At 39.8% G+C, this 15,821-nt stretch overlaps 1 pseudogene; it reads right to left on the bottom strand.

Moving 5' to 3' along the window:
* Window positions 1-3,988: 3,988 nt before the first annotated feature.
* LOC149834841 (putative folate-biopterin transporter 6) lies at window positions 3,989-15,452 on the bottom strand (annotated as a pseudogene).
* Between the last annotated feature and the right edge of the window lie 369 nt (window positions 15,453-15,821).

Below are 15,821 nucleotides of genomic sequence, written 5' to 3'. Positions count from 1 at the left end.
ATTGGCGATTCCATTGATCCCAGGGTGTGTTTTAAAAATATGGTCATATTTATTTCTTTAAAAGATTGGGAGGTTTTATCAGCTGCTTAAACGTTCAAAATATCGGGATTTTTTAGAATATTGTGGTATTATGATTTTATCATAATACACATGTTTTTATCGAATTATATATCTCAAGAGCATGGTCTTTCTTTCTTATTTTTGTATAATGCTTTAGTTTATTTATTTGTCAATAGTTTGTTGATATAATCACCAAAAAAAAGAACTTAAAATTTTCACGAGAATTTGGATGCAATTATTTTGTCATTTTAAAGTTTTACCACTATGATCCTCGTTTTGTTTAACCCTTGATTCGAGCTCATGGACCTAGATTGAGGGCTTGAGATCAATGTGACAATTCTTGTCCTTGTGAAAATCTTTTGCAAGGGAAAATGAAAATATTTTATGGGAGAAATTTTCTCTTATTTTAGAACAATTGAACCTTTTTTCACAGTTACCAGTAAACAAAATGGATAAGAGAAGCAATGCGTGAAGTGGAAGCAGGGAAGCTTTCGGTAACTGAGCTTTTTCCCCATATCACTGACATTTTCTTATCATTTTCCCAATTCCAATGGTACCAGTGGAGCGTGTTTAAAATCAGAAAAGGATCTCATTGGAACAGAAAATTTTGCCTACTAAAAGTTTTTATATGAGAATTTTCTTTATGAAAAATATTTTCTTGTTTGTGACATAAGAAAATCAAGATGGAAAAATGTGTGGGCTGCCCTCAATTAAAAATTTGTGTTTGGTAAAATTTTCTCCATCTCTGAGATAGATGGAGAAGATGGTGAAATTTTAACCGTCAAAATAAGGGCAAAGAGAAATTACATGGCAGCACGTGAAATATGACCACCACAATTATATGAGTTCCATTGTTTCTACCAGTGGTACAAATGTTGGAATTCATTAATGCAATCAAGGTGTTATGGGCAAAGCTTTCAAAATGGGGCATGTGCAGTGTGAAGCTCTACTGAGTGAAAAAATGCATCGAGTGTAAGAACGCATCGTGTGTGTTAGCTTGATCAATGACGTGCGGTAGTAGCATGACACGCGATAAACAACGATATCATCATTAGTGCATCATTGTATGGTGGCACAGACGTGGAGTGTTGTTTGGTTAAGCAGTACCAGCGGATCAGAAGATGTTGCCTTTGGAGATTTGGTTAAGGATCTCTCGGCTTGCAAGAATGTCCCACGCGTAACGGTTGAACGCATGGGTGTGTGTGTGGGTTAGGGCTAATTCCTCCAGGGATCACATTAGGTGATTCCAACAGAGTATGGTGACTCGAGGCTAGGCGAGTGAATGCCTAGGCACCGGCGAATGAGTCTGGGTGGTGCTCTTCGCTATGGTGTTCAATCGTCAACTGATCTTCAGACTAGAGGCCACAAGGTTTTACTGTGTCGTGTGCATGGAGTTGCAATACGCTCTACGGTATGCAAGGCTAAGGTAAAGTTTGTGCCTTTTTCAGTAGCGATAGCTGGTATGGGACGGCTATGCACTATGCGACATAGACTACATGGAATACACATTTGAAAATGTGCTTGATTAGCTTCTGCTAGGCAGGTGTGCATGAGGTGGTGCACAGGGCCAATGAAAATGATTCAACACATGAAAAGGTGTTGCGGCCTTTGGCCGTTAGGCTGGCCAGATTGAGCAGCTTGGCGCATCGCAGGTTTGTGAAGCATTCTATGCTCGTGACAAATTAGTTGTGAGTGAGTGACTAAAAAGGCTTCTGGCGGTAAAGAAGGACCGTCGCACCACACTGGCTTATTGAAAAAATAAGCCTGTGACAAATTGAACTCAGAGCAGAAAGATTCACAAAAACTTTGTTGTTCATTATGTGTGACACTGAAAAGAACATAGATGATTTATCTTGGTTACACAAAAAATTGCACAACTGAACTATTATTGATCGAGCACAGAAGCAAGATATTGGTAGGATGGTATGGGACATCTTGACCATGGTAAGCAGAAGTGTAAGATTGTTGTTCAGTTAGCTAAGGGAACGTAGATAAGCCAAAAGATTTCTATCAGTTGTGTGTTAGGCTCGCAGATGAAGCGTAATGTTTGCCTTATACATGCAGAGAATGCACATTAGATTCGGCTAGATGGGTTTGCACTTTTGGGTATGAGAGACTCAACTAAACTTCTAGATTCTCTCTCAAGATTGTGGGTTAGCGGAGTGCCCACGTTGAGCAAAATACTCGTTATTTTGGTCTCTTGAGTTGGCAGATCCTCTATGGATTGTGTGTAGAAAAAATTATTGTTCGTGGCTCGTCGGTTCATACGAACACATTTTGCTGACTCTGAGAGAGAGTTACAGTATGCTGGCTTCGGGAGGGGAGTTGTAGCATTGAGCCAAGGCGCCCTTGTGAGGACGAGTGCCCAGGAAGACATTTTGAAGGACCACTTTGGGGTGATACGCAAGAAGGTATTCCTCACACGAGAACTAGTTTGAATTGTTGGAAAACTGAAAGTTGGTGTTTAAGGGAGTTGATATTCCCGAGCACGCATTGTTGATCGTCTTTCTCTGTGAGGACCACGAATGGCTTGAAATTGCCCTTGCTAGGGCTAAAAGGCACTCCAGCTATGAGCATGAAGACGATAAGTTTGTCGTGCGCCCGAGAATGATCTACTAGTGCATGAGACTGCACTGGAGTCTCACGAGCAGAGAATGATCGATGTTGATAAAGCGAAATACCGTTGTCTAAGTGATCAGAGACGTGTTAAGGAATGAAACTTGGTGTGTTAAAGCTTGTGGCGATGGTAGATGTAAACCAGAACAAGTTGAGTAGGCTGAAGAAAAAGAATAAACCAAAGATAAGTACAAAGAGAAACTGGTATATCAGTGAAGATTGTGTTATTACCTACACTGGCATTGTTGAGGACGACAATAGTTTTGGGTGAGGGAAAATGACCCAAGTCGAGCTTTCAAAATGGGGCATGCGCAGTGTGAAGCTCTACTGAGTGGAAAATGCAACGAGTGTAAGAACGTGCGATATGTATTCGCTTGATCAGTGATGTGCGGTGGTAGCATGGCACGCGATAGGAAACAATATCATCGTTAGTGCATCACTGTATGAAGGTACAGACGTGAAGCATTGTTTGATTAAGCAGTACCAACGAATCAAAGGATGTTGCCTTTGAAGATTTGGTTAAGGACCTCTTGACTTGCAAGAATGTCTCACGCATAGTGATTGGACGCAGGGGGATATGTGTGGGTTTGGGTTAATTCCCCCAAGGATTACATTAGTTGATTTCAACCGAGTATGGTGACTCGAGGCTAGGCAAGTGAATGCCTAGGTACCGACAAATGAGTCTGGGTGGTGCTCTTTGCTATGGTGTTCAATCATCAACTAGTCTTCAGACTGGGGGGCGCAAGATCTTATTCATTCAGTGGCAAGGTTTTGCTATGTTGTGCGCATGGAGTCGCAATAGGCTCCATGACATGAAAGGCTAAGGTAAAGTTTGTGCCTCTTTCGGGAGTGATAGATGGTATGGGACGGCTATGCATTAAGCGAAATGGACTACGTTAAATACGCATTTGAAAATGTGTTTGATCAGCTTCTGCTAGATAGTTGCATATGAGGTGGTGCACAGGGCCAATGAAAATGATTCAGCACATGAAAAGGTGTTGGTATGCAACCTTTGTTCGTTAGGCTGTTCAGATTGGATTGCTTGACGCGTCGCAGGTTTGCGAAGCATTCTATGCCCATGACAAATTAGTTGCAAGTGAGCGACTGAAAAGGCTTGTGATGGTAAGGAAGGATCGTCTCGCCACACTGGCTTATTGAAAAAGTAAGCCCATAACACAAGGTGTACTCTATCTAAATTCACGATAATTCTCGTGATACCTGGCTGCTCAGCTTAGAAAGTATGTACAAGAATCTCTCTCTCAAAAGAATTATGCATGCATGTAAAACCCACAAAACTAGTACAAGACCATAACTACCCATGAGTTTGTGCCTTGTCACTCATGGACACCAACTCTAGGCTTTCTTCCTCCTCAACATCCCCATGGGCCTTCAACATTTCATTAGAGAGCACAACATCCGTTGGCACTACTTTAGGCACTAGAAAAATCAAGGCCAAGGTTGAGAACCTCAAGAGATTCCTTATCGGAACAGTCAGCCATAAGTTGCTGAAATTGGTCCTGGTGACCTTCAACAGATGAAGAACAAGACTTCCACCCCATTTGCTGCATAATGATCCAAGACTATCTATGCACATTAGCAGTGCAAAGAAGGTCCCCTCTATCCCAAGAGGACACAGCCTTGTGCTCAGTATCACCATAGGCATCCATCTGATTTGAGAAACTATGCGCGAAGACAATTCTTCCATGACAACAAACACATAGTCCAACACACCTACTTTGAGATTGAGTCCGAGGACGAACATGAGGTCGAGCATTCTTGAAACACCATACAACAGCTGGGCAAAGAAGCAGACTGACCTAAATGGGAATTCCTTGAAGACTTTGTGGCACAAAAATCACCCCTACAACTGATCCAACAGCACCTATGGCATATATTATTCTAACAAACTCCTGTGGATGAACATGAGAGGAAGTGTTGAATCTTTTTCATGTCAAGGTGCAACATATGCACAAACACAAAATGAAACAACAACATTGGTTATGTAATAGAGATACCTTCGAGAATGTTTGACCTGCTTTACGGTCAATATACCAGTAGAAATGAACTTCATGAGTGTTGATGCTGAGTGTTATAGAGAGGTACATGTACAGTGAAGGCTTCCATACTTGAGGGTACTTGATCATTTTACTCATGTTCCATAATGCTCCATTCACCAATTGAAACACCTTTGCACCAAGTTAGAAGCATCAGTTCACAAGTCCAATGAGCATAACATGTTGAAAACAATTTCAGCATGATTAGTCATCCCACTCAAAACGATTTATGTGTGTCTTAGACAATGGTTTCAAAAATTCAAGACACAATTCAAGCATGTTCAGTGTATAACAAGACCAAGAGAAAAATGGGTTCAGCTAAAAGAATGAAGTGTTCAATAGTGTTTGTGGGATTGACCTATATCACTGATCTGATTCATCGGAAATAGGAGGTTCCACACCAACAATGTTCAGACACTTGGGTATTTTTTACTCATTTGTTCATGCATTATCTAGAGCATGACCAACTTCAAGAACCTCAATATTTCCACAGATAGTAGAAGCATACAAGTTCATGTTTTTTGTGCTATCAGTGGTATAATTTACTTTTGCGTTAATCAAACTAGATGCATCTGAGATCTTTATTTAGTACCTTTTTATCTGGCCGATTAATAGTTTTAGTCTCATTCAAGGTAAATCCTAAAGTGACAAGCATTGCAAGGGGAAAACTGAGTAAGCCCAGTGCTCCCTGCATCAAACAGAAAAGAACCATCATCATTGATAATTAAATTAAGGCCAAAACAAAATAATTGATGACAAAACTCGAAAAGGAGAATATTCCTAGTAGGTCATGTTTCTCTAGTTTGAGATCATACCTGGGCTCCCAAGATGTGAACTAGCATCCCACTAGTGGAATACCCCAAAATGGCCCCAACAGCGGAGCAAAACCCACAAAGACTCTGTATATCCGATGCTAAGGCAGGGTGCTTGATGTTGTTGCAAGCTATACAAGCGTCTATGGTGACATCTGCTATGGACATTGCAGTACTTATGCCAATCAAAGTGCTCAACCCAAACATAATAGGAGGCTTGTTCTGCAGCAGTAGCAGTGCACATACACACTCGAGACTACCTGTCAGATATAACACAATCAATTAAGTTCTCTCCCTTAACAAATATTATCAAGTAAAGAATTCTGATTTCTGGCCTTTCATAGATAAATTGAAGTTAATAAACTAATATTGCCAGTATGTCCCTATAAATAACGACCCACATTTTCTATTATCGCCTTGATTCATCTATTTTCCAACCTTGAGATTCCAACAAGTTAAAGCTGGGGGTGCAAGTGCAACCACCATATGATGCAAAATGTCTCATGCCACTTGCAGAATAGCTTGATTTTCAGATGCTGCCAACATGAATATGACTAGACACATGATTCCCTGGTACATGGATGCAACAATCAGATCAATCACCATAAGGATGTGTTTGAATGCCTTGGTCTCAAAACCTGCCTTCTCTTCCTTTATGCCCTTTAAAAGGAGGGATCTGAAATTCTCAAGAAAAAGAGGATTTAAAATCGATCGTTTGACAAGAGCTCAGATTACGACATGGAGCCCATGCCACCTCAGATTGGTGGATCTGAGATCTGAGCTATCAAACGCCACTCAAAAGTGGTTAACGATGTTGCCATTATTGGTTTGCATGAACATAACGAAACCAGAATGGGAAGAACTAATGAGCTAGACAAAAAGATGATATTTCAATTATACATCATTTATCTGGTTAGTTTCACGAACCTGAAATCAATGCCATTATTACTTTTAAAAAGGGGACAAACATCCACTTCTAAAAGAGGCAATCACCTTTGATTACTGGATCCCTGTTCCTTCCCTCAACCAGGCATTTTACCATCTACTTGGTGTGACTGTGAGGGAAAAAAAAACTTACAAAGATGCAATATGACATGTCGTATCTACTCAAGGAAGTCATCATTTGAAATTGCAATGTGGTAACATGTCCTAACATCTCATAATTGAGCCTGTGAATAAGAGAAAAAGAAAGGAAGCAATCACCTGCAAGGACAAAGTATGGCCTGCGCTTGCATCCAGCAACCAGGAAGACATCGGTGAGGAGGCCCCAGATGGGTTTCAAGATCCATGGCATGGAATAGAGGCCCTGGTATAGTTGAATCGCTGATGGTTGCACCTGTTGGACGTCCTTCCAATAGTAGTCGGACACCACCTTGAAGAAATGGGCCGAGATGTTAGATTTCGGGCAGTGTACCTGAATCCATGTCAATGATCTGCTTTGTATGTGATAGACGATAATCCAGTTCATACGATCAAGATTGATACAGTAAGAAAATCACGATCTACAATAGATCGTGTGAGTACAAAGCCTTCTCTACGCTATCTTTTCTTCCTCTTATTCTTGACGATGATGGGTCTCTTCAAGAAATATTTTGACAGACATGAGGGACTAAGACTCCTCCTCTTTATATCGGGTCTACTCATCAGGATCCTAAAATGAAATCCATTTCTTTACCTGATTTGAATTGTAAAGTGCTTTTATTAGATTGGGTCTGAATGTAAATAGATCTAATATTATTTTAACTTTATTTTATACCACCTTAATAAAAAATCTAACAATCTCCCACTTGTCATAATATAAAATAAAATAATTATAAGTATATCCAAAATACAACATTAGATCATAAAAGAAGTTTCATTCGAATGCACTCTAATAAACATACCCAACAATATGTATTTACAATTCATTATTGATACTTACTTTAAGAAAATTTATTGATATAGATCATGACGGTTATATACATCAAATGATATATTCCCTTTCATGCATCATACTATCAACAAATTCACTTAAATAAGTCTTATATGGTAAAGAATATAAACAATCCTACTTTAATGTCAATCGACAAAATCTTTTATTTCACACATGAATGTTAACAAATAAAATAGATGAAGATAAGCAATCATCCATTATGAGATCTCAAATGTATCAATTACATCATCAATTATCCCATAAAATAAAATACATACTCATTACATGTCCTGAGAAAACTTTAGGTGCCAAGGCTTTAGTCATGGGGTCAACAATCATGTCTGACAAAACTAATTGATACAAGATGATTATGAATCCTTTCTTGTACAGAAAAGTATTTAATATCAATGCGCTTATTAGCACTAGTAGACTTACTATAATTGGAGAAAAATACTGCAGAAGAATTGTCACAATGTAAACTAAATGGTTTGGAGATGGAATCCACAACTTTAAGTGCAGTGATAAACTTCCTTAACCATAATGCATGTGAGGATGCTTCATGACAACCAATAAATTCGGCTTTCATAGTAGAGGTAGCCACAATATGTTGTTTAGATCTTTTCTATGAAACTGCCCTACCCGCAAGCAAGAAAACATATCCCGATGTGGATTTCCTACTATCCAAACAACCAGCAAAGTCTGCATTTGTATAACCAATCACTTTCAAGTGATCGGTTTTGCCATAAGTGAGCTTGAAATCTTTAGTTCCTTGAAGGTATCTCATTATTTTCTTTACTGCTTTCCAATGTTCTATTCCTAGATTGCTTTGATATCTCACAAGTAATCCCATAGCAAAACTAATATTAGGACATGTGTAAACTTGAGCATACATTATGCTCCCAAGGAAGCAACATATGGAATAGTCTTCATTTCCTGTTTCTCAATCTCATTTTGTGGACACTGATGGAAACTAAATTTATGACCTTTAAAGATTGGCACTTCACATGATGAGTAGCTCGACATGTTAAACCTTTCTAAGATCTTAGCAATATAGGCTCTTTGAGATAAACCAAGTAGTCGTTTAGTTCTATCACGATAGATTTCAATGCCAATAACACATGATGCATTCCCCATATCTTTCATATCGAAATGATTGGAAAAAAATTTCTTAGCCTCACTTAGAAGACTCAAATCATTTATAACAAGTAATATATCATCCACATATAGAATCAGACATATAAACTTGCTATCACTAACCTTTAGGTATATACATTGATCAACAATGTTTTCACTAAACCCAAAGGACAAAATGACTTCATTAAATTTCAAGTACCACTGACGGGAAGTCTTTTTAAGCCCATATATGGATTTCTTTAATTTGCATACTAAAATTTTATTTTCTTTCATTTCAAAACCTTCAGGTTGCACCATGTATACTTCTTCATCTAGATTTTCATTCAAAAAAGTTGTTTTTACATCCATTTGATATAATTTTAAATCATAGTAGGCCACTGATGCCATAATAAATTTGAATGAATCTTTTCTAGAAACAAGAGAAAATGTTTCTCTATAATCAATGCCTTCCTTTTGAGTGAATCCTTTTGCTACAAGTCTGGCCTTGTACCTTTCTATATTACCTTTGGGATCATGTTTGGTCTTAAAAATCCATTTACAACCAACTGGTTTATATCCCTTAGGTAATGTAATAAGTTTTCAGACTTCATTCTTTTGCCTGGATTCAATCTCCTCATTCATGTCATTCAACCATAAATCAGATTTTTCACTTTCAGTGGCTGCTATGAATGAGAATGGATCATTATCAGTACCAACATCATAATCAGGCTCTTGTAAATATATAATATAGTCATCTGAAATAGCAGGTCTCCTAACCCTCTGAGACCTTCTAAGTGTAGGAGAATGGACTATATTATCAGTATCGTCATGCATGTTATTTTGAAGTGGTGCATGATCAACATCAACCTCTACAGTGGGTAATGTGATATGGTCTGACTGTTGATCTATCATATTATGATCAATGGGTTCAGGCCTCACATCTGTCATAGAGGTAGTAGGTAAAGGATCCCTAACTTCCTCAAATTCCATATTGCATGAAATGCTACACATACTCCCACTAATTTTATTATTCTCTATAAACTTAGCAGTGCCAGTTTCAACAAGGCTAGCATACTAAAAAAATGTGATTTACATGTAATGAACTATAAATATTTCATTAATATTTTTAATAAACTGTGAATATTTTATTCAACAAGATCAATTCATAGTAAATATGATTAAAAGAAAAAACAGGCGGTTTTAATCCATTATAGTCAATAGCTATAATCATCTAATCATCTCAAATAAGAAGATCATCAACATGAGCCAAGATTACCTGGCTTTGATACCATTTATTAGATTTTGGGCAGTGAAAGCGTACCTGAATCCATGTCAATGATCACAATGTGTTGCCTTGTATATGATAGACGATAATCCAGTTCATATGATCAAGGTTCACACAGTAGGAAAATCATGATCTACAATAGATCGTGTGAGTACAAAGCATTCTTTGTGTTGTCTTTTCTCCCTCTTATTCTTTGATGATGGGTCTCTTCAAGAAATATTTTGACGAACATGAGGGACTAATACTCCTCCTCTTTATATCGGGTCTACCCATCATGACCCTAAAATGAAATTTGTTTCTTTACCCAATTTGAATTGTAAAGTATTTTTATTAGGTTGGGTTTGAATGTAAATAGATCCAATATTATTTTAACAAGATTTTATGCCACCTTAATGAAAATTCTAACACGAGAAGCCTTGGCTGAAGCCACACACCAAAACAATTGCCAAGATGAAGATGGTTTCAAGCTCCTCACATAGCATCCGTTGTTGGTGCTTCCTGCAATATCATACACAAAAAGTGTACCTAAAAATGCCATAGAGTGTGCATGTGGTTGCTCGGTGTTCTCCTCATCCGGTCGACACCCACGATGAGCCCAGGCCTTAAGTCGTTGGTGAGCAGAACCCTGAAACCACTGAACGGAATGTAGGCTAGGCTAGGCTATTACTATATGGCAATGGTTTCTCATCATCCATTGCAGCCAGCCACCCCTTTATATAGTGGAGGAGGGAGAGGAGGTACACGTAACCTCCTTCTTTATGGCAATAACAATCATTCACTATCATGCCCATTAACCCACTGTGCTTTTAATGTCAAATCAGGTCACCCAATGGGTTGGACTCGATCCTTATGTTCAGCATTCTCCCACTTGACCCATTGACATTAGAAGTGCACTAAATTGAGGTTTAAATTGTTATCTTGATTTAATTCTTTATGTGGGTTTACATGCTACCTTTTACCACAAGAATGAATGATATGAGTCATGAAGATGCACACTTCTTTATGAAATATCATATTTTTAGGTACTACACTATCATTCATCTTCAGTATTTTAGCATGTCAAAATTATCTTTATGGATAGGTTGGTCTCTTACATATTCTATTGGTCCTTTAAATATTGTTATTTTGTTATTCTCTCTAACCCATATGAAAGATTCTTTATGCAAAATTAACAATATACAAAGTCACAGAGAATCAAATTCATAAACACAAATGTGATCACATAATGTATTGTCATACACAAGAAGGAATAAAAAAGACTCATCCCCTTTACATGTTGGGAATACAATCCCGGTGATAGCCCTTTAGTAAGGAGATCCGCAATCATTTCTTTTATCTCAATTGTATCAATACATACTAGATGATTCTCAGTCCTTTCTTTAATAATAAAATATTTTAACTCAATGTGTCGACACGATGTTGAACTCTTGTTATTTGAAAATGATACGACTGCTTCATTATCACAAAAGATCTTTAGTGGTCTCTCAATAGAGTCCACAATACCAAGACCTATAATGAAGTTTATAATCCATATGGTCTGAGATAAAATCTTGTATAAAAACAATAATTTTTGTCCCAATGGATTTCAGAAATTCCTTTATTGTCCTACAGTGAGAGATAACACCTCAAATATTCTGAGCTACTTGCGATTACAAAAGCAACAGGCTAAGATTATTCGAACACTCCCACTTCTCATGGGTATCCTTTTAAGCGCTTCTACTTCTCATATACAGCCTTCAGAACTATTGTTCTATTCTCCGTATGAGTGGAAGATAAATCACTCTATACAAGATTTATATTGAAAAGGTAAATATGAGACCTCTTATTATTCACTTTTTCTGAGACAAGCATAGTTGAGCTATTATCATTCCATTTTGGTGGAAATGACAATACTTGTAGTTGCTTCGTCTCTTCAATTCTCAAGGAATTGACTTTAGTTGGTAAAACTAGCAGACCATGTAACCAGAGGCAATTCAACATTGTACCTTTGGGTACGAACATGCTTCATGGGCTGAAATACACATCTACTATAGCACCATGTGTGAATTTAGAACACAATAACCTACCTTTGGGTAGAATCATTGTTTCATAAACTCACACACAATTATAATAATGAATTTTAATACGGTCTAAAGAATTCTTAATCAATACGACTCAGATCACTTTAGTGATTACATGAATCGATCAATCAAGATCTTTTATCAAAAATATATTCATATTATGAAGCATGCTCATGCACACATTTTAATGCATGTATATTCATGACAAAATACAAATTCATGCTTCAACTAATATGTATAAACTAATTACCATGAATTTAGTTATAATTCATGCTTAGTGCTTAAAACCATCATGCATGACTTAACTAACATAGAACACAAATTAATATTCATAAGTCATGCTTTCTATACAATAAACACTTTATAAAGCATGAAAAATAATAAAAGCAAGCTCATATGGGTAAAACCTGGAGTCCACAAAAAAGAACCGGTCTAAAAATACCTCAAACCGATCTGAAACAGCCCCGAACCAGTCATCTAAGGGTCTGAACCAGTTTTAAACCTTATGAACCGGTGCCAAGTATGAACAAAAGTTCATAAGACCCTATAATCATATGCCAAAATCCCTGTATATTCACATATTTATGAAAACAGGGTCTTAGAATCTCGGAACAGGTAAAAAACTGAAAGGAACCAATCAAAAATGGCTCTGAACCAGTTTTGAAAAAGGCCAAATCAATCACAGATCCATTTCAGTTGTAAACCATATCTGGACCCTATTACGGATCCAAATAGGATCTGGGTCTAACTAGATCCAAATAGGATCTGAATCTGACCCGATCTAAATAGGATCTGAATCTGACCTGATCCAAATAGGATTCGGTTCTGACCCGATCCAAATATGATCCAAGTCAACTGGATTGGATCTAGATCCGAATACCTGATGGGTCCAAAACTGATCCTGATCCAAATGGTTTTGGATCTTAACCTGGTTCAACCGGATCGGACCAGACTCGAAACCAAATGGGTCCAACTTTGATCCAACCGCGTCGGATCCGAGTTGTCTGGATGAGATCCAGACTCAAATACCTTATAGGTCTGGTCCAAAACTGAATTTGGGTCTTCTGAATTAGAACCAGACCCGAATACTTGATGGGTCCAGATCATAACCCGATTCAAATTGTTTTGGATCTTGACTCGGTACAACTGGATCAGACCAGACCTGAAACCAAAAGGGTCTGGCTATGATCCAACTGGGTCGGATTCGATCACTAACCCAGACCCAAACGGATCTGGGTCCCTCTAGGGGATTGGATCCTACACTCGATCCAAAATGTTGGTTTTGTCCCAAAGCCACTACTAAATGGGTCTGGGTCCACAGGATCAGACCCAGATGCCTTATGGGTCCGGGTCTGAGTGGATCTGAATCCTATAGATGGATCCGGCCCCAAAATGGATTAGACCCAGACCCAGATACCGAATGGATCCATGTCTGATCCTAGGACTAGTCAGCCAATGGATCCAGGCATACCTGATCCACTCAAAATTTGGGTTTGGATCGAGTTTGACCTAATTCAAACTAGATCTAGGTCTGACCCGGTTGTACCTTTACTCGGGTCTGACTCGGTCCACACAAGACCTGGTGTCACCGGATCAGACCCAGACCCAGAAAAATATGGGTATGGATCTGGTTCGACGATCGGCTGGACCCAATTTTGGGCAGACCCCATCCACCCATATAGGTCTGGATCGGGCCCATTACCGGGTCGATGCACCAATCCAACCTGCCTCACAACATAAGAACTAGAAGGTTCTTTTGGTTTATGAGAAACCGAAGGAATTCGATTTTCTCAGAAACTGAAATGTCACCTCTCTGAGCTTCATGACAACCCACGTCACCTGAGGAAGGTGCACATCGCCCCACGATGATGTACCGATGCAGGCACTGGTGCTCTGGTCGGTTGGCCGCTGACGATGGCGACCGCACTGGTAGCACAATGGTTGATGAAGCAGAGAAAAGGGGGGGTTTCAAACCCCAAACGTCGGCCATCTGGCAAAAATACCCCCATTCTAGCAATGTTTGCATCTATCTGTAGTCGTCGACAATTCGGCGATGAATTTATCGACAGACCCCGACGCCGACAAAAACCCCCTGATGCAGATCGACGACCACAATGACAGAGAAAAGGGGTTTTCAACCTCGGATTCATAAGTCGCCAGACAGACACCGGCAATCTGGCAAAAACTCTCCCCCCCCCCCAGCAATGGTCCGCGGCAAACTGTCGGCGATGGAGATCTGCATCCGGACTCCTGGATCTCCGACAAAGACCCACAACCCGACGGTTGAAGTAAAAAGGGCATAAAGAGGGGGGATATTTTCCGGTGCCCTAGATGTTGCAGACGTTCACTGGCACAAATGAAAATAGCCCCAATGGCTGCCAACATCCTGACGAAACAAAGCGGCGATGCACACTTCGGTGATGGTCTTTGGATGGCCAGACAGATTCTGCGACTATTCCCACCCCGCCCGACGGTAGAGGGGAACAAGAACATAGAAGGGTTTTGCCGCACATCACCGGCAATCCAGTGATTCAACGAAACGCCCCCTTCCCCTGGCGGCGTTCCGTGGTGACCCCAGCACTGGCATATCCCCCTGCAGTCTGACGGCCACAGGTAAAACCCTCGATCTATTTTTTTTTAATGAGGGTCGTTGGAGTTGCAACTACCATCGGTGTACGGTTACCGGGAAAGGCAGTCGCCTCACGGCGACTGTCACCTTCGACCGGTGACCAACGTTGCCCCACAACGACAGGCGGTCGCCTCAGGATGGCTCAGAGCAATAATCTGTTGGGCAATAGTCTGCTGAGAAATGATGTCACCCCATGATGACAGTCATCAGAGTTCAGACGACTGTTTTTTTTAATACAGATGAGTCATGTTTCCCCATGGCAACAGGTTCAATCTATTACAGTTGCCCCATAGCGACAGGCGTTACCAACCTGCGACTTACCTCGCCCCATGACGACAGTCGCAGCAAATGCTAGCAGGCCTGCACGCACCCACACGCAGAGGTATGCATGGTAGTGGGCCCATAACCCAATGTTGGTGCTTTCTGCAATATCATACACAGAAAGCGTACCTATAAATGCCATAGAGTGTGTGTGCAATTGCTCAGCGTTCTCCTCATCTGATCGATGCCCACAATGAGCTCAGGCCTTAGGTCAATGGTGAGCAGGACCCTGAAACCACTGAACCGAATGTAGGCTTGGCAAGATTATTACTGTATGGCAATGGTTTCTCATCATCCATTGCAGTCAGCCACCCCTTTATATAGTAGAGGAGGGAGAGGAGGTACAGTAAATGTAGACAATCCACGTTCACGTAACCTCCTTCTTTATGGCAATAACTGCCCTTCATTATCATGCCCACTAACCCACTGTGTTTTTAATGTCAAATCGAGTCACCCAATGGGTTGGACCCGATCCATATGTCCAACATCCCCAACCAATCAAGGGTCTCACACAGAGGTCGAAGCAAGCTGCTCCGGCCATTGTTTTTCAGCTTCAAGAGACTTGATGGGTGGTTTTCTGGCTTGACCATCGTGCTATCTTCCATCAGAGGTTGACTTTCATGAGTACCCATTTCATCTGCAGACACAATGACGTGAATTATGAAGAATAGTCCCTTTTTTCACATTTTTAGTGGTGTTGATGGGTGCTAGTCAAAACCCTGGTTTGAATTGCAGAATGAAGGTGGCTTCCCAGGATTTAAAAGCTAACCTTTATTGTATTAAGGGAAATTTTCAAATATCGCTCAATCTTTTTCGGCCTAATTCACTCACACACCAAACGACATTTCAGAGTTTGCAAACACTCGCTAAAATTGTTACCCGGGCTAATCAAATGTCCTTCAGTTTAATTACCTGTAATAATTTTTTTAAAAATTTGTTAAAATGATCGTGCTCCCGCA

The sequence above is a fragment of the Nuphar pumila genome, chromosome 6 (assembly GCF_984573655.1).
Source record: "Nuphar pumila chromosome 6, dmNupPumi1.hap1.1, whole genome shotgun sequence".
Taxonomy (NCBI): Eukaryota; Viridiplantae; Streptophyta; class Magnoliopsida; order Nymphaeales; family Nymphaeaceae; genus Nuphar; species Nuphar pumila.
The sequence above is the reverse complement of the archived record's forward strand: the minus strand, read 5'-3'. Positions and strand labels throughout refer to the sequence as shown.